At 40.2% G+C, this 26727-nt stretch overlaps 1 long non-coding RNA gene across 1 annotated transcript in view; it reads left to right on the top strand.

Moving 5' to 3' along the window:
- LOC106038484 (uncharacterized) overlaps positions 1-26727 on the top strand; it is a 182683-nt gene that overhangs the window by 98634 nt on the left and 57322 nt on the right. The window contains exon 3 of the long non-coding RNA XR_010828603.1: positions 4794-4886. This is a non-coding gene — a long non-coding RNA (uncharacterized lncRNA). The remainder of the gene's footprint in view (positions 1-4793; positions 4887-26727) is intronic.

Raw genomic sequence — 26727 nt, 5'->3', positions numbered from 1 at the left:
GTCAAAGGCAAGGAAGGACCTTTGCTTTGCAGCCCCTTGTATCTGCTGTGCCAACAACATGACAAGGATCTTCTGGCTGTCTTGGATGGCATTTTATTAGCAAATGAGTGAATTCTCTTCTTGTAAATTTAGCACAACTTTCATTGTTACAGGTGAAAGCCTCATTGCAAAGTCATGACATCCATGTCATTTCTGGGGACTATAGATTTTTTTTTCTATTATGCAGTGCATATCAAAAAGCAAACCAACAACAAAAAACAACCCACAAACAAACCACCCCCAAGCTATTTCTCATAACGATTCACCATGAGTAAGTACTCATGAATGAGAGCGCATCTTTCAGGCCTGCCCTGAGAAAACTGCTATATAACTCAGGGCAAAACTGGATCATTGCTTCCCTGTCAGGGAAATGTAAAACATCATATGCTTCAGTGAGGGATTGGAAAGTTCCCCTTCCCTATGTGCTTGATGTTCACTGAGGAGCTAATGTAACCAGACATCATGCCAAACCCTGGGTTCTGACTGTACCAACGTAGCAAGCAAATGGCTTTTGGAGTACAGGCATTGTATTCAAAGCCATAAAACACAACCAAAACCAAAACTAAACCAAAAACTCCTGACTTCTATCACAGTATTCTAAGGACATTTTTCAAGAGGACTGTTTGCCAACACAGAGAACTGGAGCACATATAAAAAAATCCAAGTCACTATATTTTAGTCAAGGCTGAAGGGAACTTTGATATTTGCCCTTGACCCTATCACTGAGTCTTCTCACTAACTTCAGTTACATACTGGTTTTTTTCATCCGGTTTCTTATCTGTTAAATGAGAAGGATACTTTCAACAGGGGTCTTAGGGGTTTTTTAAGGATAAAATATATGTTCCAAGCATTGCATATTTATAATGAAATTGAATCACAGAATGGTCTAAAAATGTTTGACTGCATAGGAATAGCTAAGAGTTTCCACTAGGAGAGTATTCCCTGGGTCATGGTTCTTGTTTCGATCATGTTCCATGTGGAGAACTCATCGTCATGTATTCACCAATGCCATAATTTACCGGAGCAATTGTACCAGGCTGGTACGCTCTGTGTTTGGTCAGACAGCTTATCTAGGATTATGTATAGTAATACATATAGTATTTTCTATAGTCGAGGTTGATATGAAAGACACATGCTTAGTGGGCTGTTCAAAGTGAGGCAGCCACATGAGTTGCTCAGAAGCAGCAGCATGTACGTGCTTGCATCTTCAGAAAGGGCCTGGGGCAGAAAAAACAGGGCTGTAGCCTACCTTTCCAAGAATTCTTAATGTCAAGTGAAGTCTGGAGCTAGAAAAATATTTTAATACCAGCCAGTCTGTTATATGCAGAAAGCATATAACTATTTTACAGGGCATTAAATATTTTTGCCATATTTGTAGTCATTTTCTCTTGTTTGTGCCAATTCAAATACATATTTCGTTTTCTAATCTTTGTTATTTACTCTTGCTTACGTCCCTGTTCTTAGCTTTCTTTCCTGCAGCCTGCAGTTCTCAAAGGCATCTCTTCTTTGCTTATTTTTCCTCTTGATATTTCACTGATTTGTTTTCCATAACATCTAGATCCTTTTCAAGTTATTGGCTTCATCTGGTCTTTCTTCTTGATCTTTTTCTTTCTGGTCTGTAGTCACTTTTCATCACATTCATTCATTATGTTTTTTCTTATCAATTTTGTTTTCTATTTTTGTCTTGTGGAATCAGTATTTATGCCATAACGTCTTTCATTTAGTATTTTTCTACTCTGTCAAAGGAAAATACGGTCACGAGATAAAAGGGCACTCCAGTCTCATACATTCCTTTCCCAGGAGACCAGGATTGTTCCCATCAGCGTAGGATCTGTTTTGTGCCTTGCTGAGGTCAATTATATACCAAAATTTCAAGTCCCAGTTTTCAGTCACTGAAGCAGAAGGAACAAATCTCATTTCAAGCATTTTTTGTAATGATCTAAGAATTAGCTTGATTCAGTCATCACAGATAACTAGTTAGTCATTGATTGAGGTGAGTAAAGGGAAATGAATGGAAACAAGGGGTGGTCTAGTGGAGTAATAGCCAGGAAAGCTGTTACCAAATATTCGTTATTTCCTTGGTGTCCATGTGGACACTCACGTTCTAATTTTGTTAAGTTTTTGATGGAAACTAGTTTTGGTACTGTGAAGAGACTGAAGCTGAGGTTTAAGCTGATTTTTTTTTAACCTACTGAAGTGAACAGCTTTGTGTCCCAAATCTTGTCTCAGAAGGGTCAAAACATTCAGATTCTTATTAATTCACCAAACTTCATTTCTACATGTATACTGAAACAACTGTACCTGAGCCCACTGGATAAGTTCTGTTCTTTGAGCACACAAACTTGAAACGTGCAAACCAAAAGCTCAGTATTAAAATTATGAACCCTCTTGGCTTTCCAGCCTTTCTCTTAGCCTTTTGTCCTAGTGAAGACTATCAGGACTCCCTCTTCAAAGCTGTGCCGAGGTCAGATGCATCAGCAGACTCAGCTTGTCCAATCTCAGGCAATTTAAACATCAGCCCTCTTACTGTACAGTCTGGACACATGCAGCACAGCCATCACCTCTTGTTGAATGATGTAAGACTGCAAGGGCAGAAAGCAGAGAGCTGGTCCCAGCCCCTGACAGATGGGAAGGGAACAGGGTGGGACAGGGAACTCTGCCATACACAGAAATAGCAAGCTGGACTGTACTGCCACTATCGCAATTGTTTTTACTCAGTGCTGGACTATCTAACCATAGGGTGACAGTTGTAGGGGAGAGTTAGCGTGAAATACAAACCTCATGGAGCTCTTACACAACATGCTTGACAAGACTTGCCTGATAACTTCCAATGTACAGACATACAGCAGTGCTTTTGTGACACAGGGAAAAAGCTGTATATGAAAATCCCGTGTCTCTCCCTTAAATAATAACGTTCAAAAGGAATCTGGAGCATTTGAGAAGATCTCAGCCAGGACTGGCAAGCACAGCAGCCCGCAGGTGAGGCTCCAACTGGGAGCCAGCGCACACCTGCAGCTCCTTCTCTGTAAAGGCACCCAGAAGCCCCAGCACAACTACTCCAGTTGAAGCTTCAGGCAGCCCCATGAATATCATGCTGATTACAAAAAACTCAGTAATTAAGTACTCCTTAAGCATGTTTATACAGAAATAGCTACATTGCTGGATGTGTCCCTTCAGGTTCTCTGTATAGCAGATGTTGTACTTCTGAAAATAGAGAATCTGGGGTGATGTACAGTGGCTGGGTGTCATTTGAAGCATTCCAGCTGGATGAGAAGATGAAACAAACTCTGGAATCTGAATAGTAAATCATACGGTACGGGAATAACATCTAGCACAAGTTAAACTTGGGAGGCAGTTTTCAGAAGACTGTTGTAATTGCAGCCTTGTTGAACAGGGGTTTATTTACAGTGTATTTGAGCAATAAGAAGTTTATTAGTAACCCCCATTTATATTTTGGTTGGTGGCATTTGCGGTTATTTTTAGATGTGAGCGTCTACACTTTTATTAGTGATGTACATGTAGCATGCATTTTTAATGTCTGACATTGCCTTTAAAAATATTTTTCCATGCTTCTAAGGCATTAATTAATGTTTTGTTTGAAGGAAAATTTGGAAAGAGGATAGTTTTTCCCTTTCTTATGGGCTAAAAATCCATGGCCAAAACTGTGATAGGCTTTTTAATTTTGTCATAGAAGAAGCAAAATATAACAGCTGAGATTTTGTTAAGAACAAAACACAGCAGCCAAAATCCAGTTCTAATAAGCTTAGTATCGGTTAGCTAATTTGAGATATAACTGCCCTTACCAAGTGTATGTAATTTAGAACTGCTAACAAGCCCTCCCCCTAACTTCATCTCCCTCCCCCCCCCAAAAAATACATATTCTGAAATCTATACAGCTGCACAATTCCAGTAATGATGACTGAACATACACTTCCTTTGGGTACGTCACTATTATCCAGTTGTAACAAATCATCCGACTGTATTCCTTGTGGTTCTGGCTATCTGAAAACATGAAATGATGTTCAAAGAATTCAGAATGACAGTGATTCCCCCTCCATTCCACATGGCCTAGGAAACTGATTTATTGTCAGCAGTGTTATGAAGAGTGGGAAGGAAATTTTATTAGAAGTGTATAAGGCAGAAAGTACATGAAAAGGGCAAACATCTGTGTTTAAAAAGAATAAAAAAATCTAATGTACCTCTTTCTTTGTGCAGTCATGTTCTCAGTAATATGTGAAACATTTTCAGATCTGTAATGATTGGAGTTTTATTGGCACAACTGCAAATGCACATACAAGGGTGCACTCGTAAAATGTCAGTGTCTTTTCTGGGAAATAGCCTACATCTGCAGTTATTTTAAAGAGCGCTGACAGAAGAAGGTTGTTGCTTAAAGCTTCATCTATAATGTGGAAGTGCCAGATCCAGAAATAAACGCAACAGTAGACAGAATCCTCTAATTGATGATGATCCTTCTCTGTTGTTCAATTCAGGGAGAGATGAACATATTCACAGCTTTAAGATGAACCCTGGAATAGAGTTTGTGGAAAGGAAAAAAACATAGTTGGCTCTGTGGCAAGACTAGGGAGAGCTTAAGCTTTAAGATGTTAATAGACATAAAAGATCAAAATTCATAAGTAAGAGTATCCTGATACATCTGTTTCTGATTTTAGGCATGTATGGAAGCTGTCTGATCAAACATTTCCTAGAATATATGTTTTCTAAAGGATAACCGATGACTGTTCTTGTGTTGACAGAGGTGCTGCCCTTGAGAGGTGCTGAATGGCCCTTGGACTTGAAGAATATCCTGAATTTCCTCCATCTTCAGTAACAGAAGAAAATAGCACCAGGTAGGAACTAAAGGAGATCTGGTTCATGTGCAAAAAAATGAGTAAATCTAGAGAATTGTCAGAGGAGCTTGCATTTCCAAGTCTTGCAAGTCCTTGTGAATTCAAAATGAGGTTTCATTGTTCTTTAGGTGAAAAATCTTAGCTATAGGCCTGTCATGAAGCCCTGAGTTAAAAATATCTTATGATAGTCCAGTTGCATCCATATTAGATTACTCTCTTGGCCTTGCATGTCTTCCTGCTGGTGGCAATTGCTCCTTTAAATTCCCTTACATCTAATTTAATAGCCCATGTTATCTGAAGTGCAATGATTGGGATATAGAGAAGTAAGTAGTACTCCTGAATTTTATCCTTTGGACTTTTTATCCTATGTACGTGATGCAGCTGGTGTCACTGCTCTCATTTATAATAGCTAAGGCATATTGCTCCAGATATTGGAACACCTCCAGCGGGGAAGCTTGCTGCATATCTAATCCTATTCCTAGTAAAGGACGTGGACTTGCACCAACATAAATACTAATAAAAGTTCTCTCAAATAAGGGCATCTGACAGACAGCAAATATTTCTTTTGTTTGTGGAAGGAAGTAAAGCTCAAGAGGGTGTTAGGATTTCTGAATCTAGGTTTGACTGTGTGCCTTCAAGAATAATCTCTCATGAAATACGACTTGGGCACCCAGCATAAAGAACTGCATCAGACTTTAGGATCCTGCTAGGGAGTAGCACAGAACTGGCTGTTAGTAAATGATGAAACGTGTTTAGGTGTCAATGAAAACCCTTTGGTTGTGGCTTAGTTATAAAGCAGCTGATTCACCAGTAGTTCTGCAGTGTATCTTTCCTCTGGGAATTAAGTTGCTGAGATCCCAAGGCAGAAATGGATTTTGAAATAGCAATTACATATAGTTGAAACCATAGCAGTGTAGCTAGTTAGCCAGATGAAAAAAAAACAACAATCAACACATGGGGGAAATAAATACATGAGCTAAATACCTAACAAGTGGAAAATATTGTTGTTTAAATTATTAATCTATATGTGTCAGAGAGAAGTGGTAGTGTGGTGCCTCTTCATAGAGAGTAGGAACTGGACACAGAGGTCTCAGATGGTCTTGACTGACCCCTTAAATTTTGCAAGCCAAGCTGGAAGTCCATGTGTCATGTTAGCTCTTGCAATGAGGTGAGAGGCAGAGCTAAGGAGGAGAGGACACAGCCGAAGCTCAACAATGGTGTATCAAGAGCTGAAGTCAGGCACAGAGGGAACAGCGAGCAGCTGTCTGGCGCTGAGAAAAGTCAGTGTTGGTTTTCTTTTTTTGCCTGCCAGCTTGAACACCAAATGTCAGACAATGAATGTACAGGTTGTTGTCTACAGCCACTCCCACGTTCCTGCCTGAATGTGTGAGTAAATAAATGCTAAGTAAGGACAAATGACTAAGACCTGAACGTGAACTAGCAGTTCTTTGCTTTGTTATTCTTTGGAAAATAGCTGATACTTTGCCTCTTAACAGTAGAGACAGTGGAGGAAATGATGTTGTATGTCCTGCAGTCTGGCCTCTCTCCATATTCCTTCCAAACAGTCTGTGAGAACAAAAGGCCAGGCCTGTAAATAGAAAAGAAAAGCTGCTTGTACATATCATCACTTCCTGATAAAAATAGACAAAGCCTGTTCTCACTTCATTCCTGGCATGAAAGGCTTACGGGTGTTTTCCATATGACAGCATTTATAGTGTACGCACATTGAAAACTTAGCACCTGATTTTTGAAATGTAGGTAGCAAGAAACAAGTTTGATCATTGGTGACCATACTAAGTCAAGACACTTGATAGTCTCCGATGAGATGCTTGGGAGTTGTGTAACAGAAACCTTCCTTTGAGCTCTTGAGGGAATTCAAAACCGTGATGATTGTACTGAGTTGTATTGCTTCCTATGGGTTGACACATCTTCCTAAGATGTCACTGTCTCTGGGGACTTCCCCCACGTTTTCCAGGCAAACTCCTTCATGCACTATGTGCTGTCCTCAGATGTTCTGAAGGGTTTCCCAGGCAGGCATTCCTGAAACTGAACTGGGATTACAGAATAGCTTATTTGAGAGCCCAGCTCCAGTTTAAAACAAATTCGGTTTTGTCCTTGATGCTTCTAATTTTAACTTTTATGCTCAAGTGATATAAATTATTCTACCAGAGTCTACCAGCTGAGCCTGTCACCATGTGCCTTTCTGGCACTTAATAAAATAAAAAGGTCATAAGGAGTCATCACAGGATAGCAGGAAACTGCTTCTTAGAGCAAAGTGTGCAGGTGTGGGAGTGCAGCGCACCTGTGATGCCCAGCCAGGCACAGATGCTAGCTGGTGAGGAGCGTGTCCTTGGCATTGCATCGAGGCTGCTGTTTTAAATGTAATGGTAGCTGGCTGGTAGCTGTGACCAGCACTACAGCTCTGACCAGCTTGCGAGTTGCAGAGCAAAAGCAGTGAATTAGGTGTCTATGAGGCAGGTGGATCAATTCACCTGTTTGGTTAAAAGAGAAGATGGGTCAGCACAGCTCAGCGCTGGAGACTGTGCACTAGGATGTGACTAACCTTTACGTGGCTGAATGAGAAGGGAGAAATGGTTGTTGACATGTTTACACCTGATCACATCACAGGGCAAAATGCAGGACAGGCCTCTTGTCCACCTTCTCCCCATGCTCCTCAAAGGCCTGGCCTGACCTGACCTTGTCTCTGTTTGAGACATGACTGGAGGGGAACCAAGGAGCCCTGAAGCTCTGGCGTTCTGCTGTCCTGGTTGTGCTGTGGGGCTGGCGGGGATGTAAACAAGGGTGGGGAAGGGGAGAGCTTCCGCCAGCCGCTGATCTACTCTCAGGGAGGCGGGAAGCCCGAGAGCCGAAAACATTACAGCATTGTCTTTTGGAATTGACTGAACATGTGCAAAATCACTGTCCTAATCATAAACATTGTAATAAACATTGGCAGGACATGAATCCAGCTTCTGCAAAGGCTTCTTCTTCTTTTTTTTTTTTAATAATTATAAAAGCAGCTCAAATCACATTTTTCTTTATCACATCTTTAAGGTTTGTTATCCCATGCCCCTCTCTAGATTGCCATGTGGTAAAAGCAATGGCTCTTAGAAGTGTTTTTTTGTAGAACTGTAGTAGACATGAATACCAAACAACTTCACAAAACCACTAAATATTTGGCAAGCTTCTAGTCCACTGTAATTTTGAAAAAATGCTCAAGACAAATGTTTATGTTGAAGGGGGAAACATCCCCAGGATAGAGCTATCAATTAATAGATGATTTCAGCTTTCCTATAAGGCCCTGTTCTATAAGCCATACATCATAACCAGTGAATACTGTTCACTGTAATTAAACTTTTCTAAACCTTAAAAAGCATTTGAATTGAGTGGATGCTGCTCTGGCTCTTCTGGCATGTTTCATACAGGACGTCTGGCCAATTCTCCAGTCTTCTCTCAGATATGTTACTGATCCAAAATATTTTCACCAGACACCCTGAAATGGAATCACAAGTTTGCCAATTTCCATTTCATGTATCTTCCTTACAAAACTGAAAATTACAGCTCATGAGCACTGGTGATTTGATTGCTCAATTTCCAAACTTAACTCACTAGAACAAAATAACAACAAAGATTTAGATGATGATGTCTGGCCTTTATGAGACAAAATTGCTTACCAAAAAAATTATGTTATTTCCAACTCAGAAGTTAGGCCTGGGGGGGATTGGTGCTCTTAAACCACTGATGAAGTACAGATCAACAGTTACCAGTAGGCCTTCATCAGAAGAGTTATTGCATTGTTACACTGACATTTCCTTGAACCTGCCCAGGTTTCCAATGCAAAAAATCAACTCTCGGTGCCTTTACACTGGGTAATTTTCAATTTTCTCAATTCTCTGAGCTCCAAGTCAGCACTTTTTTGAGAAACATATATGTCAGGAGGAAAGTTCTCAACAAAGGTCTCATATTCTGATTTCCTTGGACTTTACAGCAAAATTTCAAATGCTGCTGAAACTGCCAAAAGAGAAAAATGTGTGTTATAGTATTACAGATGATAACATAGTCCAGTCTGGGTTTTTTCTTCTAACTAGTGCTGTGAGAGCTTAAGCAATGTTATTTCACTAGGCCAGGAAGTCTAGGCAGAACTTCATTAAAGTTCAGCCAACCGACCTGTTACATGAACTGGGCTCTGCAAGGGGATGTTTGGGACTTTGGCAGTGTAGTGGTCTTGCAAGTTGGTTTGCAGTTCCTTAAAGCTGTAGGCAGTGGCTTGAACATCTCTTGTCCACCACAAAGTTATAATCTTACCTGGATGCCAGCTAGCTAAATAATGTGTGTGGTCTTTATATCTGAAAGGTCTGCTCAGGGTCAAGTAAAAGGTTACATTCATTCATTCACTACCACAGCCCATGATTCCTAAGGAGTTTATCTTCGCTAGTGCCAAGCTGGGGCTGTGTGTTCTTCTCCATGCAGAAAGTGCTCTGGACCTAAGGCATGTGGAAAATGGAAGGGAGTTGTGGCTCTGAATAGCAAGCATTATGTAGTGAACGTTGTACTTGAAAGGGAATGACATGATGGCTAGTGAGGGACTCTAAGCCAATGAGCCATCATCCAGAATTTTAAAACATTGCTATCTTTTATAATACCGTCTTATCAGTTTATAAATATCATCAGATATTTATAAGGTTAAAGTAACTGATCACGGACAGGTTGTAAAAATTAGGGAACCCTGAAGGGCTCCAGGAGCAGGTTTAGTGGTGGGAACATGATATTTTTCTTTGTGTTTGGGTACAGTCTACGTTAGTACAGCAGCCTCTTCATTTTGTTCAGTATAAAATAGGAGAAGGTTGTGTCGCTTCTGGCTGTGTCATCCCAGCAAATGCTCTGTGTTCAATAAAGAGCTTCAGTCCTGAAGACTATCAGATCAGCACGTTTCACCGAGGGAAAAAAAAAAAAAAAAAAAGAACATTACTTTAAAATGTCAGAAGCAATTCTTGCCAAAACATGTTCTAGAGAACATGCCCTCTGTGTTCAGGGCAAGAGCAAGGTGGACATCCTTTTTTCTGCCACCGTGAATATCTGCAAGGTGAGTGGATGCAAAGTTATGTAACTGAAGTATAGGCAACATTTTTAGCCGGTTCCAGGTGGCCCAGCTCTTTCTCCGGTCACTGAAGTGGTGCTCATGTAGACTGATTCTTTGACCCTGCTGCTGCGAGCTGATAGCACGTGGCCCTCTTAGCACAGCTGTCAGTGCCAGGGCAGCAGTGATGGTGGTGGAGAGTCTTGCCAAGCTCCCATCATGGCCGCTCTCCAGGTCTGAGCCTATTCTCTTCATTTGACCAACCAACACAGGCAGGATCAAGCAGTCCAGTAAAAAAAAAAATAAAAAAATTGTATGGGGGATCGTTACAATGGGCCTGGCTCGTGGCTTGCAGCTGCATCTCAGGAGACTTAAATTTCCTTGATGAAGATGTTTCATAAGGAAAAATAACAGGGCTCCCCAGACAGACTGTTTCTCCCCCTCAAATCACAGGAGAGGCAGATTGCCTGTTGTCCCTCCCAGCTTGATCAAGCAACAGCTTGATCCTGTTGCTGCCCTGGGCCCCCACTGCCCCTGGCCTTGCTCTGGCCACCAGCACTTAGGCCACGCTGCTACCCCACTGTGTGTTGGCAATGGAGGGGGAAGCTGCGCGTTGAGGGCAGCCCAGCAGAGCATCGGTGATCCTAAAACACCAAGCAAAGGAATTTAATGGGGTTTTTAAAGCCTGAGCTTTCAAGCATGCGGCCTGAAGTTAAACGCTTAAATCTGTACATAAGCATCGAAATAAACAGGGGTCTGATTTTTAAGAGGTGTAAAACAACTCAGGATTTCCACCCAATCCCCCAGAGGCTGTAAATGTGTTCAATGCCTCTAAAAATCTGGCAGCCTTATTAGATATTTAGGAATGAAGTTGCAATCCCAACAATCCAGGCAAGCCTGAGTTTGTCCCTCAGACCTTTGCTGAATGAGAAGCTGAGGGCTGAAGTCCAGAAAAGCACTGAGGTTCCTAGTCTGAAACACAGCAGGAATCTGGGTGCCTGTGTTCAGGAGCAAGACAAAAACAAACAAGCAAAAAATTCAAATAAAAACCAGGTCCTCTCTATTTGCTCACTTTCTGAGCTTGCCAGTCTTGCATGGCTTTATTCAGCATAGTGGTTTCCACATTGCAGTTAGATCCTGGGGGGTGAGCGTGCAGCCTTGGGACAGAAGTGGGCTTAAACCTCCTGGAGCTGTGGGACTTCTTTCTGTGCCAATGTTCCGCTCCTTGTGCTGATACAGGAGACAAAGCCTGCTCTTGCCTTTGTCCAGCATCTTGTCTTCCTAAAGAAAACAATAGTAGCGACTCCAGTTGCCAAAAGGGATTGATCACGTAGCTAAAATCATGAGATTTCTGCTGTTCTCACATCATTTTGTAAGTGGCTGGACTGTAGCTGATCCTCTCTTTTGATCATTTCTGTTTATCTGGCTTAGGCAGCTCTTGCTCAGCACTCTGTGTTTTCTACTTGTATTCCTGCACGCGTAACTTTCACCATTCACTGGGTTAAAAAGTGACTCAGGGCTGCAAATTCTTGTCCTGAAAACGGGAAGCCTAAAAATCATGGCAGCAACAACATTCCCCTGTAGAGCAGATCCTGTGACAGGGAAGTCCTATCACCTCATTGTTGCCATCTTCAGGACAGACATACGTGTAGTCTGAAATGCTGCCCTAGGTCCTCTCTGTCATCAGCTGAGGGAGGCAGGGGCCTCCCATCTCTTAAGCCAGTTATCTCCTGTCCCTTTGGAAAGGACAAATTGACCCCACCTACTCACTGCCACCACTGACAGTAGGGGAAGCCCACATGAGTAAGTTGGATCAGATTCATAATTAACTGTTGGGTGCTTTAAAGTCGAGTGTTACAGTTCCATCCCCTGGGGCTGACAGGAATTTCTGCTTTAGGCAAGAAGTTCCTTACTTCAGACCATCTAGGGAGGGCAGACTCACCAGCCTGAAGATGACTGTCATGGTGACAGTCATAAAGAAGCGATCCGTGGGTGGAGTTAGGAGAAGCATTTCCTGTCAACACAGCATCTGTCCTTGTGCACCGTCGTACAAGGCAGTAGTGAAGAGCTGAAGCCATCTGTGCTCCAGGAAGGTGAATTCATATTGAAAGATGTGTGGAAGAGGGCTGATAAATCAAATGGGAAGTGAGGAACCTGTCTTAGGAGGGAAGTTTAAAAGAGTAGGGCTAGTTTGACTTAGTGTGATTAATTTTGAGAGGAGAATATGATTATTTTCGCATGTCAAACATTATGGAAAGAGAATAGTTACTTAAGCTAAATCATTACAACATTGGTAGAAGGGCAAAAGGGTATGAGAAGATCACAAATGCAACATGTTTCTAATGCTTCCTTTGTCCAAAAAACTTCAGCATATCTCTTCACGGCATTTATGCTTCATCAATTGGGGAAAGGCAGCACCTGCTAGGGCATGTTACAACTCCTCCCCTGTCTGAGTTCCTCTCCCTCCTTCCATCTCTCCTTGACATGAAAATCAGTGAAAAGGATTGTATCATATGAGAAGCCTACAAAAATCCCCTCCAAATGTATTGGCTACAAGTCTTCTTTTGAAGAGAGGATTATTCTTACCAATTAAAGAGAAAAATACTCTTATGGTAGCCTCTGGAGTCACAGGTATTCACCCTAATGACTGATGTGTCTGACATTAGCAATCTTGGTCCAGGTAGAATGCTTCCTTCTTTTCTTATTGGTTATCCAAGTCTTGAATGAGCAAAAGGTGATATTTTTTTGTGATAGAATTGCCCCAGCACTAAGGCATTTCTGGGACCAGAACCCCTCTGAGAAGTACTTTTAGAAGGAGATCCAATGTTACCTTCTTTGCGAGCTGAAAGTCTAGTTTCATTGCTAATACTTCCTTGGGAAACAAAAAGGCAAGAAAAGCTAGTTCAGTTCTTCTTAAATACTCAGTGTATTCTACTGAGCTGTTTGTTCAACTACCGTTGAACATTTTAGGGTTTTTCATATCTGTAATACTCTTAAACATTTCAGTTAAGACTTTATTCTCAAAACTCATTTGCAGCCTTTTGCAGATGATGCCTTCAATTGTTATTTATTGATTTGATGTTAGAGCTGGTATTTCATTTCCCCTTTTAATCAGTAGTATAACCCAGAAAGGCAGCCACTGCACATACCTCATCTGTCCGTGCCCTGTGTACGAGCCAAACTGAGTACGATTTTACTTCAGAAGGGGAATATGAGGGAATCAAGGTTGACAGAGCTTGCATATCTATGTGACAGAAAAGTAAGTTAATACAGTGAAAGGACATTATCCATTTGTATTAGCTACTGATATCCCTTTCCTGTGTTTCACCTGTTGCCTTTATGTCCAATGGGTTATGCAGAAAAGATGTGTGTAGGTGAGTAAAACTATGTATAGAATAATGTTTGCAAGACTTCAAGAAATCAAACTGCAACTAAATTTCTGCAAAAATGGCAAATGAGGCCAGAAAAATGTGTAAATCATATTGACATTAATTCTGCTTTCTGCAAAGACAAAAAATGAAAATATGCCTTTCTTTACTTTTCTAAACTATAAGTTGTGTAGTTATAGTGATGAGCAACATTCTCCTGTCTGCTGCTCTCATGTTAATCTGGAGGAGCTGCAGTAAAACTGGTGGAATTATTCTGGTCTCCTGCCAGGGGGATTGTTTGGCTCTGGTATGCGTAATTGCAACAGGGCGGTCAAGGAAGCATAGCAAGAAGACACGTGGTGAAAAGTTTGCTAATTAGACCCTCCACCCAGTAAGTTAATTTTGTTCTGAAGGACATGGTTTCAGGGTGGGAGTCAGCGCTGTGGACTGTGCAGATGATGGGGTTAGGGTCTGGGATCTGTAGGTAAGCAAGTGCTGTATGGTGGTGATGGCTGAGGCCCACAGGGGTGCTGGATCTGGCTTCCTGCAGGACTTGAGAAGGCTGCCAGCTGCCTGAGCAGGCACACCTTGAGAGTTAGGTGGGCAGCTGTCCAGGGAGAAACTGAGGCAGAGAAAGACCTGCATAAATGCTGTCGACGGCAGCAGCAAACCTGCTAAACCTTGGCTTGTTAACACCACTGCAGAAGATAAAGGGGTCATACAGCATTCCTCTGATTTTGTAGTATTGCAGGCCTATGACCTACTTGCTTTGTCCAGACACAAGTGAAATGCCATGCACTGGGAGCATTTCTGCATTGGGCCTTTACTCCTTAGCAGATTTACAACAAATACATGATCAGTGTGGAAAGATGAAGGGTATTACCCACAGGCAACAGTAAAAATCTATCAGCCCTGTAAATATTTTGAAAAACTTACTAGTTTGGGTAATAGATAGCAAATAATGAAAATATAGTAATATGCTATTTACATTCTTCCATCTTTAAGGAAAAAAAAAGTACTTTAATAATCTTTTTGCAAAAGTTCAGTAAATAAAGCAGATGGGACAGACTTTATCTTACATTTAGGTTATATGTGTATAATATTCTACCATTAAATTGTATTCAAGTATATGATTAACACAATTCCCTGTGTACCGTGGTATGTCAAAGATGCCCACCTCATGTTCTTTACAGAGTATTTTGGTGTTAAGTTGAACTTCCTTGCAAGACAGGGAAAGGTGAAATTATATTATTTCTACCTTATTTTCCTAGTTGTCCTGGAACAGTTTCCCCTTGGTAAGCCTCTGAAAATGTCTTCTCTTCTGGTCACATTTCTTTTTCAAGTCCCAGGGACTGAAACCTGTCTAGGTCTCTCCAGCCCTGTGGTATCAACTTTCTTTCTAATTAGATAACTAGTTAAAATTGTTGCAACTTAATGTTACTTCTGGCCTCTGTTCCTGGTAAGTCTTAGATCTCTGCTGAATATTACTGATGGATTTAGCCACTAACTTCTCTTAAGCTGTTTCATAAAGGGCACAGCAGGATCCCAGTGATGAACCTCCCACTGTTCCTCTTCCTGCTTCAGTGCCACCCCATCACCTTCAGGCCTCTCTCAGGCAGTCAGTAAGGGAAGGTGCTGGTACATCGAGCATAGATACAAAGGTCCTGCATTCTCATGGCTCCTGACATGTAGAAAGCCTCCTGGATACCATTCCCAGTCAAGAAAAAGATTACTAATCCTTTCTGGGCTTAGCACTGAAGTGGCTCTGGTTTCTGGACACTGTAAGTGTTAGCTTGATGTGCTTCCATTCACTGGTCCCCTTTCTGCATCAGATGTATCCAGGGATATTGGGCGCTGCAGTAAGTCTAGCACTATGGTTTTAACTTTTCCCCAAAACTCCAATAAAAATGAAACAATCTGGCCAATACTTTGATGTTTCTTTCTTACTAAATCCATGAAAACGTGGCTCTTAACAGTACTGGAAATGATCCCAACAGTCTTCCTCATAAAATGCAGTACTTAGTTGACTAACAATGTCAGTGTTCTAAAAACGGTTTTCAGAAAATACGTGAGAAAGCAGAGTGTATTTTCCCATTAGTATAGTTAATTTCCAGGTGCCCAGAGATGACCTTTGTCTGTGCTAAGGAGGGTCATGAATGGACAGCTAAGGAAATGGGGAGCTTGTGCATTTATTTATCAGAGTATAAAAAAAACCAAACACTCTCTTCTAGTGGGCCAAAAAAGGCTTGAGAGGCAGACAAAGCAAATAATTCCACTCATTCCTTCAAGACAAAATATAGATTCATGCAGACACTGTGCTGAACAGAAAGTTCTCCAAAAATATTTCAGGTTAATGGTTTTGCAGCATTCTCTCCAGTAACAGTCTCCCTGATGCTCATTGACTTAATGTTTTAGATTGAAACTGTGAATTCTTGAACTTGCCAAATTTTATTCTCCATAAGATGCTACATTGAATTTCTAGGTTCTGCAGCCCAAAGGTTGGTCTTTTATTTCTTTCAGTCTTGAAAGAGAAAGTATGATGTTTCTGAGAAGCTGTACTCTAAGAGCTAGGTAATACACACCCACAAAGTCTTTTCAGTGTGGCAGCTGACACCACCGGATTGTGGTGTCACAATCCAACAATTTTTAGAATCTATCCCAAGACATGGAGACAGCAGAGATGGCTCAAGAAGTGGGTGGTACTGATTGAAGACAAGGTGTAACAAACAAGGAAGTTGAGTTGATTCAACAGAAGTCCAAAGCTTTGCTCCCCTCCCTCTGCAGGTAGGATTCCTTTTTAATGTTCCGGGTTTGAAGAAGAAAGGCTGTCCTTGTCAGAGCCCCTTGAATCTACATTCAAGCGACTTCTGGTCGCTTCAAGACCAGCGACTTCTGGTCACACTTACTTTGTTAGACCAGTCTGCTGTTGGTGTGACTCCCAACTAAACCCAGCCTTTGTGAGATCAGCCACTGAACTCAACACATGCCATATAACTTTATGATCAGGCAAAACACTGAATTGCTGTCTTCGTTGTCTGATGTTCAACTGCCTCACTCCTCAAGTACCTCTGTTTCTCAAAGCAAATGACACAGATCTCCTAACAAGGGACCACAAGGCCTGCTGACTAAAGCACTATGCAAAAGCTTGGTGTTACTATTGCTTTGTGATAAAGCTAGATGACAAAGGGAAAAAAATCAGAAATTTATTTTCTCCATGATTTTACAGAGAAGCCATTAATGACTGCAGCTAGTGCAGGAAAATACAGACTTTTAGCCATATTCTGGAATTTGTGTGTAATGGCACTAAGGCATGTGTCCTCCCCATAAATACTGTGGTTAGCTGATGTAAAATTATTAAGTTGTCACCATTAAATTATTTGGCATCTTTCACATGAAAGTCACATGAAAAATGGTGGTTGTACTATAACAACTTAAAAAGAAAAAAGAAAAGCAGCTTAAAGGAAAAGGAAAAGGAAAGGGAAAAGAAAAAGAAAAGGAAAAGGAAAAAAGGAAGAGAAAAAGAAAAAGAAAGGAAAAAGAAAAATAAAAAAAGAAAAAGAAAAAAAGAAAGGAAAAGGAAAAGGAAAAGGAAAAGGAAAAGGAAAAGGAAAAGGAAAAGGAAAAGGAAAAGGAAAAGGAAAAGAAGAAAAAGAAGAAGAAAATAAAAGAAAAAAAGGAAGAAAAAGGAAGAAAAGGGGAAAGGAAAAGGAAAAAAGGAAGAGAAAAAGAAAAGGAAAAAGAAAAAAGGAAAAAAAGGAAGAAAAGGGGAATGGAAAAGGAAAAGGAAAAAAGGAAGAGAAAAAGAAAAAGAAAGAGAAAAAGAAAAAGAAAAAAAGAAAAAAGAAAAAAGAAGAAAAAGAAAAAGAAAAAAGAAAAAGAAAAAAAAGAAAAAGAAAAAGAAAAAGAAAAAGAAAAAGAAAAAGAAAAAGAAAAAGAAAAAGAAAAAGAAAAAGAAAAAGAAAAAGAAAAAGAAAAAGAAAAAGAAAAAGAAAAAGAAAAAGAAAAAGAAAAAGAAAGAAAAAGAAAGGAAAAAGAAAAAGAAAAAGAAAAAGAAAAAGAAAAAGAAAAAGAAAAAGAAAAAGAAAAAGAAAAAGAAAAAGAAAAAGAAAAAGAAAAAGAAAAAGAAAAAGAAAAAAAAAAGAAAAAGAAAAAGAAAAAGAAAAAGAAAAAGGAAAGAAAAAGAAAAAGAAAAAGAAAAAGAAAAAGAAAAAGAAAAAGAAAAAGAAAAAGAAAAAGAAAAAGGAAAGAAAAAGAAAAAGAAAAAGAAAAAGAAAAAGAAAAAGAAAAAGAAAAAGAAAAAGAAAAAGAAAAAGAAAAAGAAAAAAAGAAAAAGAAAAAGAAAAAAAAGAAAAAGAAAGGAAAGAAAAAGAAAAAGGAAAAGGAAAAGAAAAAGAAAAAAAAGGAAAAGGAAAAGGAAAAGGAAAAGGAAAAGGAAAAGGAAAAGGAAAAGGAAAAGGAAAAGGAAAAGGGAAAAGGAAAAGGAAAAGGAAAAGGAAAAGGAAAAGGAAAAGGAAAAGGAAAAGGAAAAGGAAAAGGAAAAGGAAAAGGAAAAGGAAAAGGAAAAGGAAAAGGGGGCCTATGCAGATGACAGGAATTCTGCTGGAAAGAGGACTGCTGTCTGCCTCTCTTTCAGCAAAGCTGGACTTCGAGTTTATTGTTTTTTGACAGCTGGACTTAAGAGGATTGGCTACATCCAGACAGATGTGGCTTCCTGGCATTGATTGCCACAATCAATGCATTTCTGTACACCTTAGCAGCAGCAATAGAAACACAATTATTACCACTTAGTTCAAGTGGTAATAATAAGCATAATAATAATAAGCTATAATTTTCATGTCATGTAAGTACATTTTCTTGTATTCAGAAGACAGTCATTCTTGTACTCTTGCAAAAGTGTGAGAAGAAAACTGTTTTGTGGAAGCCTTTCAGAGACAGATTGAAAACTGCTGTTCTTGAAAGAAGCAAAAAGAAAGTAATTGCCATGGGAGGATTCTTTGTTCCACACAGAACCCCTGTCTCCTTCCAGTGGACTGTCAGGAAATGGTTGGACTTGATGATCTTAGAGGTCTTTTCCAACCTAAATGATTATATGATTTTTTGAGTCTATGATTCTATGAAAATCCAAAGATGCTCTACAATTAAAGGATGCCCCGGAATGCCTGCATGTGGGAGGGCTGTGTTCATGTTGATCAAGCAGCGCTTGATTCAGATGTTCCCTCAAGTTTGAGTGCTTGATTTTGTGGTCCTAGTAGTGTTTCTGGATATTTTCTTTAATCAAAAGTTCTAATATTTACTGTGCTGTGCTTTTGCAGTTTAAATCCACTCAACAGAATTACAACAGCATAAACAAATCTTGGTTCTGATATTAGAAAGTGATAAACCAACACTCAGAGAAAGTTTCAAAATATCATATGGTTACTAGTGCAAAGTACTCATGACTACTAACTAGATATTTCTGAACATTTTTGTAGTATGAAGCATCTCCTGATAGAAACTCCTCCAGTTCAGGAAAATGTTACAGCATGTTCTTAAGCTCACAGAAGACAAAGCACATCCCTTTCTGAACCAGGGCCAGAGAGACTGTCTCATCCCCTCTTGCCCTCCCATTCACAATCACATAATGTCTCCGTACCAACTCAAAATGTTGTATACATGGAAAAATGTGTGTGTTGTGTTACTGGCAGTTCTGTAAAGGATAAGTGGGTCTGTCCTGCCTGAAAGAAGTTAATCATACTGTCCACATTTGTTCTCTGTTTCATCTGCTTCTGCCATCTGTTCTCTTCCTCTCCTGCTTCCAATTCCCTCTCTTTTAGCGGTTCCTCCGTTCAGCTGAGATCAGAAGTTGGCCAAGCATATGTTTGCAAATCTTATTGTATTGTCTTAACATTTTTTTTCTTTCTTTTTAAACATCTTGAAGAGGGATGCAAGTCCTAGGCCTTAGCATCTCCCTTTTGTGGGAAGTCAACATTTTCCCCTGCAGGTGGTCAGGTGAGGAAAGCAGTGTTAACAGAAAACTGGCTGATAGAGCCCGTTTAAGCTCAATAATCGATTAAACTTCCAGTTTCTTGGACAAGACCTACTTGATACCCAGCCATGTTTAGGGAGCAGAAAGTGAGGCCCTTGTGAGGCAGGCCTCAGAGGCCTTTAGCCCCTCGGCTCGTGCTCCACCCCCAAGTGAACTCTGCATTGCATCAAGTGCTTTATATATACTCTTGAGAGTACGACCAGATGTGGCGGTTTTGTTTGTTTTCCTTAGGTATACATACACTATTCATGTAACTGCAAATACAAACACTCATCAAAGATTAAATAGACTAACGCTGTCCACAATGAAACAAAGTTTCTAAGTCAGTGTTTTCATGAAATTTCTAAATCAAACATTTCTGTACTGCTCAACCCATAAAATAAGCAACCAGTTTGCTTCTTTTCTTCATCTGCTATGAGGGCATATTCAGTGTAAAGAAAAATGTAGCAAACCAAACAGATCATGATTCACTTGGAACAGGATTTAAAGTTTCTGCAGGGTCATGTGTTCCTGCCCTGCTAGACTGTTCTTGCAAAAAGCCCATCGTCTGCTGCATATGCACGATATTTGAGAACAGTTGTAGGTTTGTAGAACACTAGATGCTTTCCAGAACCAAGCAAATGCGTAGTGGTCACATGCAAAGCCATCACTCTTACCATTGCATTTGGGAAAGCAGTAAGTTTTCCAGTGCAACTGAAGGATCCAATTTTACTCTTCATAACACTACCAAAGAGTGAGAGTAACTCCAGTTGAAATCAGCAAAGTTGTTGCACTGGAGTGAGTGATACGACTATCAGACATCAATTTTCATACGTAACATTCTCTAGTTTTGAGTATAACAGTAAGTCCATGACATAAACATGAAGGTTGCATCCCTTTTCTTTCTTACCTGATCCCACTGACCCTCCCTTCAGCCAGTTGGCTCTATGTCTATCCAGTCTCTCACAGGCACCCAGTACTGGTTTCATTCTGTCATTAGATTCACTGCTCTCAATTATTCCTTTCTTTCCCTTACTGTCCAGCATGCATCCCTTCTGGATTTGCTTCAGTGGGTTTCTTCTTCCATGCTGTTGGTTACTGGCAGTCATGTTTCTAACTGAGAGAGAAAGAAGCTCCCTGTTTTTAGTTCCTATACATAGAATAGAATACTTTTGAGTTGCCATTACTGTCCTCACCCTGGTAAGCCTGGCCTGGCGTGGCAGGACAGCATAGTTGGTAATCATTAGGAGCTGGGAACAGCCTGAGCATGCTCCCTGGGGCCAGAACCCCCAGCAATCATAGCTACTAGGAAATTGAGAAGAGTTTTACTAAGTATGTGTGAAATGCATGTTTAAAAAAAAAAAAAAAACAACTTTCACAGAGACAGCAAAAAGCATTCCTGTCAGAAGTGCCCCTTCCCCTGCCAAATTTCATATATGTGCTTTTTTTTTTTTTCCTTGCACGAAACAAATCGCATACAAGAAATGGTCTCATTTTTTTTGTATGTGGGCAAAATTTATTTTTCCCTAACTTTCTTTTCAGAAACAACTGAACCATGACACTTGAAATTTAAAAACACATGACAAACAACAGCCTGGAGCAAACACCAAGCATGGAAAATTTCATCTGAACTTGTAAAATTTTAACTAATTTATAACAGTGTCTTATAACATGAAATGTCAAAAAGTCTCTTAATAACAATAGAATAATGGTGAAGCAAATCCAGTATTTCTGTGGAGGGTTGATTAGGGAAGTAATAACGTCACAGGAGAAATAATAGGAAATAAGTGAATGGTAAGCAGTAATAGGCAGGACACGCGAGCTATAGGAGTTGTAGAAAAGTCCAGGAAGCACTGTGGAGTCTGCTTTTCTTAATCTATTCTTTTCTAATCATAAGAAATAGTGGTAGCAGATTTAATAAACTTTAACCTCATCCTGACTCCAGTAATAAGAGTAATGTAAAACACTGGAATGTTGAGAAGTGGTGGTAAAGTGAGGAATGCTCTCAAACATGCAGCTCTTTTCATGGGTAAAGAAAGATGTCTTCGGTGATCTTTTGGCATTGTCATCCCAGTGCAATATTTTTGTAACCCAGTTTAATGTGTGGCAATTAACACTGTGGCAACAACTCCCATTGCAGTGGTACAAAATCACCTACCTCCTATCTACAGCAAGGAAAACTCACTGTTGCAGGAAACAAAAATACTTGTAAATCAGCCTTTTAGATGCACTGTAATGTATGCTTTTTTTGCTTTTTTTTTTTTTTTCTTTACCACACTACTAGTGTACATCTGGGAGATGGCACAAACAAAACTTTCCGAAACCCTTCTTGCATTTGATTTTCCCAGTTAGTTCTCCCACTGCAGATGCATCCTCTTTTCCTGTTGCTGAAACATGAAGAACAGATTCCCTTTCTTCTTTCTCCAGAAGGAGTTCTGCATCAGAGCAGAAAATAACCAGTAATTCACAAACATGAACAGGCTCCAGCTGAAGTTCTTTGTCTAACAGCTTACAACAAAAATGGGTGAACCTAGAACGGACTACTGTCCTGGTCTGTACTCCACCCACACTGTGGCTAATGAAAGGTTAACAAAAGCCCAGTCCCCCAGGCTGTCAGTCCAGAACCTTCCAGAAATGCTGAATCGCCCCATTTCTTGGGTCTTGCTCTTGGCTAGGATTCAGGAGCAACTCATAACGCAGATTCTTGGTCCCTCTTGTTATCTGCAGTGCAGGTGATTCATATGGAATGAATTATCCATATGAATGAGACACTTTGGCCTTCTCATGAGACAGTTCTTGGGTAGTATAAAATACAGTGTGACAACTGTATACTTTCTTTCTCACCTGTTCTTGGTAGAGCTATTTGTGTCTTTAAGGGAATATCAGGTCAGGCTGGTCCCTCCCAGCCACTCTATTCAGTCAGCCAAATGTGGTCCCTTAATTTGTACCATGGGTTTTCCCCCAAATCCTAGAGAATTGTTTTATCTTTACTAGGCAAAAAAAGGCAGTAATCCAAGATGTGCAATCGGCCGTAAATCCAGCTGGACCTCAAAATAGACACTGGTGAAATATTCAGCGTTTGCCGCAGTAATGAGTTAGAACATAGAACAATAGAAAAAAAAATGTTTTCTTCTGTTGAAATAGAAAGGAACACATCCCAGTCTACACAGGGTACGGTCCTTTAGGCAATGTTGCCTATCTGAAAGTCTTTATGAAGGCTGAGGCTTTGTGGTATGCCAGATTCAGAACATTCTGACAAAAAGAGTAGAAAGCATATTCCGAAGAAAGGAATGTAATTATATTTAGTTCCCTGAGAACATTTCTCTAGGTTCGGGCTTCATTTGTCCTCCAATACACTTTTCCCCAAAAGGCTTAATTTAATTTGATACTGTCCCCTTAACATGAAACAGTGGAATGCATCATAATATTTTCCCACTTGCCAAGATTTCCTTTTCCAAATACGTGTATTTATTGAACAGGGTAGTATCCGATTGCTTTCTGGTTGGGCAGCAGAAATGGCAAATATGTCTTCAGAAAGCCACTGGTAAAAGGCTCAGACCCTCTGAATCCTGTATGGTCTAACATCCAAGACATTGGAGGAAGAGACAGTGATGCTCTAAGAAGCACTTAGCAAAGAGGGCTTTCAGAAAATTGGTTAGTTTTCATTAGGTCATGTGCTACTGACCTAAGCAGACAGATATGACACATTATAATTCAAGCCATCTTCCAGCCAAGACACGTTAATTATCTGCTGATGTGTTTATACTATGATTTTAAATTATTTTATTTTATTCTATTCTATGTTATTTTATGTTATTTTATTTTCTACTATTTGACATGTTCTCCACATCAGACAGTGTTGTTTTTTTTCCAGCCTGAACTGGAAAGCTGCATTTTCTGTGAAATATTTTAGTATCATTTTCAGCCTGTTCTAATTTGGAGGGGGGAGAAGTGGTATCATTTTGTGTTTTGTGTTGTATAGCAAAAAATAAAAAATAAAAAAAAATTACAAGGAGCTTCAGGTGGCTTACACAGTAATGGCTGCACTTAGTGGTTATTAGTGATCACTACCATTTCAGGATATCCCTAAGGACTATGCCCTATTTTACTTAAGGAAAAACACTTGGGAGAAATTATTGTGGCCATTAAGTAAAACAAAACAAAAAAATAAAACCAGTAAATTTAGTGTCAGCAAGTGTTAGCAAAAATTATCATCTTGATTTCTAGCATTGGCTAGTCAAATTATTAATCTTTTTGCTTGTTTCTGCCTAAGAAAAAATGGCTTATTGCAGTAGAGTTTGTGTGATATATGCCTCTTCTGTTTCACAGTCTTTTAAAGCCCTAGGCCTTGCTTTTGGTTTCACTTACATTTGGATTTTACTCCAGCAGGCTAATTTAAGGAAATATACATCTGCTGTTAATGGGTCACATTCGCCTCTGTTCACCAAGAACAGCAAGCAGCCATAAATCCAGGATAACTTACTATTTAGCTCAGATTTACAGCTGCATAGGGTCAGTGGACTTCCCCTCTCAGCTTCACTGTGCCGCAACAGTGTTTTTCCAAGCAAAGGTCATGGTCCCCTTGGGAGCTGTGGAAAGGATCAAAGCGTGGGCTGGAAGTTGCAGGAGAAGTGGTGTTAATCACTAGCAGCCCCAGCTGTGGTTCCACCGTCTTTGCTTTGGCTGCGGCGCTGGTGTGAGCAGTTGTCCCGTCCTTCCTCCTGGCTGTTGGCTCGTCTCCTGCACACCAGCCTCTGCGTGCCTCCAGCACGTGTCTGTGGAGCCACACCACCATGAACCAGATCGAGGGGCTGACCTGGCTGAAGAAACACTCCACCAAACAAACACACTTTCTGTCATGGTCAGATCAGTTTCCAAGCCCAGTTCTCAGCTAGATTGTCCTGAATTTAGGAAGCCTCAGTGGCTATCTCTTCTATGAACTTCTAATTCTTTCTGAACCCATGTAAAATTATAGTATCTGCAATGTCCAAAGACAGTTTATGCCTTCGTATAGTACTTGCAGCAAGTTCTCGCCTCTCTTCCCTGGAGAAAATGAGCTGCAGCTCGCTCGTGGAGTCGTATCGAGACAGGTGAATCAAAAGGAGTGGATGGGATCGCCACAGTTCCAGAAAGAGAAAGCTCTTTTTATTTGAAAGAAGTAACCCAACAAAATTAAATGAGTAGCCTCTTTAAGAACTTACAAGACTAGATCTTTCAGCTGGTGAGAACTGATTTATCTTTACAGACTTCAATTGCTGCAAATTGGAGTTGAGCTTAGCGTTGTAAGTGCCATCTGCTGGCCTGTAACACCATGTTCTTTTGCTGCTGTGTGTATTCTGAGGGAGGGAACTGAACAGTAAATGATAATTTGCTGTATGTATAATCATCACAAAATCAGAAAGTAAATAGCTGAGATTGTCATATAATGAGTCATTTGTTAGCTAAGTGGCAAGCAGATCTTCCTGGTCATTGATCAAATATTTCAATATCCAGATTTCAGCGTTTGATTTCTGCTCATTTTATCAGAGCCCTGCCAACTTAATTTCTGCCAAGGATGCATCAAGCTTTTGTACTGACCACATGTTGCCAACAAGCTGTACAAATTCTTCAGCTGATGCATGCGTGTCTCCTCCTAACAATGACTGTTAAATGGACAGTATACGCATAGAACCTCCTTAGTTTCATCTTTCTGTAGGTTCTTGATTTGGTTTACTAGATATTGGTTGAGGTACATTTTCATCAGAATGTGTATGAGCTTTTCTGTTGGTGAGTTCACATCACAGCCTTCTGTCCTAGCTCACAGGGGCAAAAATGTGCCCTTCAGAGACTCTTGGGGTGTGTGTCAGAGACCTCAAAACCAGCAGAGAACTACCTGTCCCAGTTGAGGACAAAAGCTGAGAAAGCTCAGAATTACCAAGCTGGTGATTTCAAAGTGCATCTGAACTGTGTCATGATAGATGCATATGCACAGTGAGTACCAGAGGGGAAACAAGTGTGCTTTAAAAGGTCAATATTTTCTCTCTGCACTGGGTTGGGAACTTGTTGATTTGCACAATATCACTTAGCAGTTGTAGCATTGACCTCTGTGAGGTCAGTAAACATCCTAAACATTAAGGAGTAAAAAACCAAACCAAACAAACCAACCAACCAACCAAACAAAACAACAAAAAAGTTGGTAACTGGTGTTGGGTAAAAGCTGTGGAAGTTTTCATATGTTATCCTCACCACTTACCTTTTGTCATCCAAGCTGCTTCCTTGGTTTTACCAATTCTTCCTGTCAGTATTTGGAGAAGGGCTCCTGGAGAGACTGATCCAGACCACCAGTGATTTGAATTCCCCTTGGAAGAGCTGTTCTGACTGCATGGATCACAGGTCATTGCAGGGAGAACCTAGGAAGGTCATGTAGCAAGGCCTGCTATTTTAGGTGCATAGAATTGGCTGGCTTTTTTTCTCCATTTCCCTGGGGTCTAAGTGACTGAAAATCAGAGAGGTTTAGTCACTGTACTGATTTCAGCGTTTCTCAAAATAGTATATATCATATGTTGTACTTCTGTAGTTAACTGCTCTCTGGTGTTTTCATGTAATTGATGTACAGAACAGTTCAGCAAGATGTCTCAGAGTCCTGTGGTGGTGCTCTTAATCTCTGTAATGACATGGCTGACAGTGTTATGACCCAAAGGACAGAGCACTGGACTACGACTGAAAAGATACAAGTTCTTTTTCTAGCTCTGTCACTAACTTACTGGGGGATAGCAGGGATGTTGCTACAGTTCCTGTCCTCCCACTGCTCACTTCAGATTTCTTGTCTGTTGATTTGGGATAGTGAGACTGTAACCATAACCCTCTGTGAAGTCAACTGGTGGAAAATTGAGATGATCATTTTTACTGTAAGATTTAGTGTTGTGGAATGTTTCTGTTGGCCTGATAAGTTGTAAAGATTTTAGCTCTACCTGCTTAAGATAATTCACATAAGTCATGTAAGGTTTGACTGCTTCTCTTGGGAGAATAATGGATTTTTAGCTCTGTGCCTGAATGGAAAAAAGTTGAAGAAAAATTATTTCAGTTGCATTTGGAGGGCTTGGGAAAAAGGAAACAATAGATAGGTGTCTTTGGATCACTCCAAATGTTTCATTTATTCCGAGGTAAAACATTTGTATTAGTTTGTTGTTGTTGTTTAACAAGCTTTGTCCTTCCTTTCTTATAAGCTAGGTCTTCCTGTTGGAAAAACGACATTTTAAAATCAGAAGTAGAAATGACAAAGCAGACCACTGTAGCTCTCCTTAGTCAAATATTTCATATAAAGAGACCTGGGGTATTAACCTTTTAGTCTTCAGAATTCTTTCAGTTGATCATTACACAGTTGTTTGGACTCTTCTGCTGCCTCCAGAGCTC

The sequence above is a fragment of the Anser cygnoides genome, chromosome 1 (assembly GCF_040182565.1).
Source record: "Anser cygnoides isolate HZ-2024a breed goose chromosome 1, Taihu_goose_T2T_genome, whole genome shotgun sequence".
NCBI lineage: Eukaryota > Metazoa > Chordata > Aves > Anseriformes > Anatidae > Anser > Anser cygnoides.
The sequence above is the reverse complement of the archived record's forward strand: the minus strand, read 5'-3'. Positions and strand labels throughout refer to the sequence as shown.